This window comes from Arvicola amphibius, chromosome 3 (assembly GCF_903992535.2).
Source record: "Arvicola amphibius chromosome 3, mArvAmp1.2, whole genome shotgun sequence".
Classification (NCBI taxonomy): domain Eukaryota; kingdom Metazoa; phylum Chordata; class Mammalia; order Rodentia; family Cricetidae; genus Arvicola; species Arvicola amphibius.
This window is the reverse complement of record NC_052049.1, coordinates 114314037-114320291: the sequence shown is the minus strand read 5'-3', so window position 1 is coordinate 114320291 and position 6255 is coordinate 114314037.

Here is a 6255-nt window from a genome sequence, read left to right as displayed (position 1 = left end):
CTATAGTCCTCAAACTTGACAAGTGGAGGCAGGAGAGTCAGGATCTCAAGGTCTTCTCTGCTAGGTAGTGAGTTCAAGATCAGCCTGCGATATATGACTCTGTTTCAAAAATATAACTTTGATTAAAGTAGAAAGACAAATGTGGTAAAAGCACAAGATGCTGGTGAATATAAGAAGTTAAGAGATGCCACGATCAATAGAAAATGCAGCGATTTGGCAAAAATCCACCTTGAAGCACAGCCAGATGACATAGATGGAGGTCACAGAGCTGAACCGCAAGGCTAGAATGCTGGAACTCCTCAGGTCTTCAGACTTAGGTATTTAATTGCTCCATGCCTCAGTTTCCTTGTTTGTAAACTGATGGTAATACTAGTATCTAACTCTAGGATCTGGGAGAAATAAGACTTTTAAATATATATATATATATGTATATATATATATACATATATATATATATATTTGTATTTTTGAATACTTTTTGCTTATTTGAAACAGTATTTCATGTGGCTCTGCCTCACTGACTCACTCTGTAGACCAGGCTGGTCTTGAACTCACTGAGACCCACCTACCTCTGCTACCCATGTGCTAGGAAGAAAATGCATGCACCACCACTGCCCTGCAATGAGTACCAGTCTTTTCTTACTTTTTTAAATTTTATTTTATGTGCATTGGTGTTTTGCTATGGGTGTCCAGTTCCCTGGAACTGGAGTTGCAGACAGTCATGAACTGAACTACAGGTTCTGGGAAGTGAACCAGGTCATTTGGAAGAGTAGTCAGTGCTCCCTTTTTAAAAAAAAAAATTATTATATGTGTGTGTGTGTGTGTGTGTGTGTGTGTGTATGTGTGTGTGATTGATTTTTATTGAGCTCTACATTTTTATCTGCTCCCCTCCCTGCCTATCCCCTTCCCTTCAACCCTCTCCCAAGTTCCCCACGCTTCCAATTTACTCAGGAGATCTTGTCTTTTTTTCTGCTGTATAGTACTCCATTTGTAAATATACCCCATTTTCCTTATCCATTCTTTGGTTGAGGGTCATTCAGGTTGTTTCCAGGTTATGGCTATGACAAACAAAGCTGCTATGAATATAGTTGAGCATATGTCCTTGTGGCACGATTGAGCATCCTTTGGATGTATACCCAAAAGTGGTAATGCTGGGTCTTGAGGGAGGTTGTTTCCTAATTTTCTGAGAAATCACCACACTGATATCCAAGGGGGCTATACCAACTTGCACTCCCACCAGCAATGCAGGAGTGTCCCCTTTACCCCACATCCTGTCCAGCATAAGTTGTAATCAGTGTTTTTGATCTTGGCCATTCTTACAGGTGTAAGATGGAATCTCAGAGTTGTTTTTATTTGCATTTCTGTGATGACTAAGGACGTTGAGCATTTCCTTAAGTGTCTTTCAACCATTTTAGATCCCTCTGTTGAGAGTTCTCTGTTTAAGTCTGGACTCCATTTTTTAAATTGGGTTATGTGATCTTTTGGTGTCCAATTTCTTGAGTTCTTTGTATATTTTGGAGATCAGATCTCTGTCTGATGTGGGATTGGTAAAGATCTTTTTCCATTCTGTGGCTGCTGTTTTGTCTTGTTGACCATGTCCTTTGCTTTACACAAGTTTTTCAGTTTCAGGCAGTACCATTTATTACTTGTTTCTCTCAATGTCTGTGCTACTGGTGTTATATTTAGGAAGCAGTCTCCTGTGCCAATGTGTTCAAGTGTACTTCCCATTTTCTCTTCTATGAGGTTCAATGTGGCTGGCTTTATGTTGAGGTCTTACATCCATTTGGACTTGAGTTTTGTGCATGGTAATAGATATGGATCTATTTTCATTCTTCTACATGCTGATATCCAGTTATGCCAGCACCAATTGTTAAATATGCTTTTTGTTCCATTTGATTTTTTTGCTTCTTTGTCAAAAATCAGGTGTTCACAAGTGTGTGTATTAATATCTGGGTCTTTGATTTGCTTCCATTGTTCCTCCTGTCTTTTTTTAAATTTTTTTAAATTTAAAAATTTTTTTTTCGAGACAGGGTTTTTCTGTGGCTTTGGAACCTGTCCTGGAGCTAGCTCTTGTAGACCAGGCTGGCCTCGAACTCACAGAGATCCGCCTGCCTCTGCCTCCAGAATACTGGGACCAAAGGCGTGCACCACCACCGCCCGGTCCTTCTGTCTGTTTTTATGCCAATACCAGGCTGTTTTCAGTACTGTATCTCTGTAATAATAGAATTTGAAGTCAGGGATTGTGATGCCTTCAGAAGTTCTTTTATTGTACAGGACTGTTTTCGGCTATCCTGGGTTTTTTGCTTTTCCATATGAAGTTGAGTACTGTTCTTTCAAAGTCTGTGAAGAATTTTGCTGGGATTTTGATGGGCATTGCATTGAATCTGTAGATTGCTTTTGGTAAGATTGCCATTTTTACTATGTTAATTCTACCTACCCAAGAGCATGGGAGATCTTTCCAACTTTTGGTGTCTTCTTCAATTTCTTTCTTTAAAGATTTAAAGTTCTTATCATACAAGTCTTCCACTTGTTTGGTCAGAGTCAGTCCCAGATATTTTATGCTATTTGTAGCTATTGAAAAGTGTAATGTTTCTCTGATTTCTTTTTCAGCCCATTTATCATTTGTGTACAGGAGAGCTACTGATTTTTTGAGTTAATCTTGTATCCTGCTACATTACTGAAAGTGTTTATGAGTTGTAGAAGTTCCTTGGTAGAACTTTTGGGGTCGCTTATGTAAACTATCATATCATCAGAAAATAGTGAGAGTTTGACTTCTTTTCCAATTTGTATCCCCTTAATCTCCTTTTGGTGTTTTATTGTTCTAGCTAAGACCTTGAGAACTATATTGAATAGATATGGAGAGAATGGACAACCTTGTCTTGTTGCTGATTTCAGTGGGATCGCTGTGAGTTTCTCTCCATTTCGTTTGATGTTGGCTGTTGACTTGCTGTATATTGCCTTTATTATGTTTAGGTATGTTCCTTGTATCCCTGCTCTCTCCAAGACCTATATCATGAAGGAATGTTATATTTTGTCAAAACCTTTTTCAGCATCTAATGAGATGATCATGTGTTTTTTATTTTTCAGTTTGCTTATGTGGTGGGTTACAGTGACAGATTTTCATATGTTGAACCATCCCTACATCTTTGGGATGAAGCCGACTTGATCATGGTGGATGATGGTTCTGATGTGTACTTGGTTCGATTTGCCAATATTTTGTTGAGTATTTTTGCATCAATGTTCATGAGTGAGACTGGTCTGTAATTCTCTTTCCTAGTAATGTCTTTATGTGGTTTGGGTATCAAGGCAATTGTAGCCTCATAGAAAGAGTTTGGCAGTTTTCTTTCTGTTTCTGTTGTGTAGAACAATTTCAGGAGTATTGATATTAGTTCTTCCTTGAAAATCTTATAGAATTCTGAGCTGAAACCATCTGGTCCTCTGCTTTTTTTGGTTGGGAGACTTTTGATGACTATTTCTATATCTTCAACAGCCATAGGTCTGTTTAATTTGCTTATCTGGTATTGATTTAATTTTGGTAAGAGATATTTACCCACAAAGTTGTCCATTTTCTTTAAGTTTTTCAATTTTGTGGAGTACAGGTTTTCAAATTATGATCTGGTAATTCTCTGGATTTCCTCCATGTCTGTTGTTATGTTACCCTTTTCATTTCTGATTTTGTTAATTTGGATATTCTCTCCCTTTTGGTTAGTTTGAATAATGGTTTTTCTATTTTGTTGATTTTCTTGAAGAACCAACTCTTTGTCTCATTGATTCTTTGTATTGTTTTCTTTGTTTCTATTTTCTTGATTTCAGCTCTCAATTTGATTATTTCCTGCTGTTTAGTTCTCTTGTGTGCATTTGCTTCTTTTTGTTCTAAAGTTTTCAAATGTTCTGTTAATTCACTAATGTGGGATTTTTCCAGCTTCTTTATGTAGTCATTTAGTGCTATGAACTTTCCTCTTAACACTGCTTTCATTGTGCTCCGTAAATTTGGGTATGTTGTGTGGTCATTTTCACTGAATTTTAGGAAGTCTTTAATTTCTCCCTTTCTTTCTTTCTTGACCCATTGATGATTCAGGAGAGCATTTTTTTTAAATTTCCATGTGTTTGTGGGCTTTCTGGAATTAGTATTGCTGTTGAATTCTAATTTTAAGCCATGGTGATCTGATAAGATACATGGGGTTATTCCAATTTTTTGTATCTGTTGAGGTTTGTTTTGTTTCCAAGTATGTAGTCAGTTTTGAGAAGGTTCCATGAGGTGCTGAGAAGAAGGTATACTCTTTTATGTTTGGATGGAATATTCTATAAATGTCTGTTAAGTCCATCTGAGTCATAACATTTGTTAGTTCCTTTATTTCTCTGTTAATTTTTTGTCTGACTGACCTGTCCAGTGCTGAGAGTGGAGTGTTAAAGTCTCCCACTATTAGTGTGTGGGGTTTAATGTATGATTTAAGCTTTAGAAGTGTTTTTTTTAAATATGAAGGTGTCCTTGTATTTGGGGCATAGATGTTCAGTATTGAGATTTCCTCTTGATGAATTTTTCCTGTGACTAATATGAAATGTCCTTCTTTGTCTTTTTTGATTCATTTGACTTTGAAGTCTATTTTGTTATATATTAGCAATGGGGGTGGTCGATCGGTAATTAGAATTAACCAGACCAGTTTAACATAATAGATTCAGCTTTAATAAACGGATGAAAGGGAGCTTACAAAACCAGGGTTCCAGCCATACGGGGAACAAAAGAGACCAAGGCGAGAGCACCTGGATCTTTTATCTGTTTTACTTGGCCCCAGGGGGACACACCCTAAACAGAATGTGATTGGCTGAACTTCCCCATCATATTAGGATCGCTATACCAGTTTGTTTCTTAGGTCCATTTTATTTGAATTTTTCCCCCAACCTTTTACTCTGAGGCAATGTCTGTTTTTGAGGTTGATGTGTGCTTCTTGTATGCAGCAGAAGGATGGGTTCTGTTTTCGTATTCAATCTGTCAGCCTGTCTTTTTTTTTTTTTTTTTTTTTGGTTTTTCGAGACAGGGTTTCTCTGTGGCTTTGGAGCCTGTCCTGGAACTAGCTCTTGTAGACCAGGCTGGTCTCGAACTCACAGAGATCCGCCTGCCTCTGCCTCCCGAGTGCTGGGATTAAAGGCGTGCGCCACCACCGCCCGGCTTAGCCTGTCTTTTTATAGGTGAGTTGAGTCCACTTACATTAAGGGATATTTATGACCAGTGATTCTTATCTCCTGTTAATTTAGTTTATGTTATTGGTGATGTTAATTGAAGTTAATTTGTGTGTTTTTCTCTTTTTTGGGATTTGCTGTTGTGAGATCATCAATTATCTCTGTTTTTGTTGATGTAGTCAACTTCCTTGGGTTGGAGTTTTCCTTCTAGTATTTTGTGTAGGGATGGGTTTGTGGATAGGTATTGGTGAAATCTGGTTCTGTCGTGGAATATCTTGTTTTGCCCTTCTATGGTGATTGAAAGCTTTCCTGGGTATTAGTAGTCTGGGCTGGCATCTGTGGTCCCAGTGTCTGCATAACGCTTGACCACAACCTTCTGGCTTTCATTGTCTCCAATGAGAAGTCAGGTATAATTATGATAGGTCTACCTTTATATGTTACTTGGCCTTTTTTCCTTTACAGCTCTTAAGATTCTTTTGTTTGTATGTTTAATGTTTTGATTATTATGTGATGAGGGGACTTTTTTTTAATCTAGTCTATTTGGTGTTCTGTACACTTCTTGTATTTTCATAGGCATATCTTTCTTTAGGTTGGGAAAGTTTTCTTCTATGATTTTGTTAAGTATATTTTCTTTGCTTTTGAGATGAACTTCTTCTTCTATACCTATTATTCTTAGTTTTGGTCTTTTCATGGTGTTCCCTATTTCCTGGATATTTTATGTTAAGCTTGTTAGACTTAATGTCCTCTTTGACTGATGAGTTTATTTCCTCTATTGTATCTTCAGCACTTGAGATTCTGTCTTTCATCTCTAGTATTCTGCTGTTTATGTTTGCATTTGTGGTTCCTGATCGTTTTCTCATGATTTCTATTTCTATAATTCCCTCGGCTTCTGTTTTCCTTATTGTCTATTTCAGTTTTCAAGTCTTGAATAGTTTCTTTCATATGTTTGATTGCTTTTTCTTGGTTTTCTTTAAGGGATTTGCTGATGTCTTCCAATTTTTTGTTTGTTTTTTCCTCCATTTCTTTGAGGGAATTTCTCATTTCCTCTTTGAGAATCTCAAACATTCTCCTGAAGTT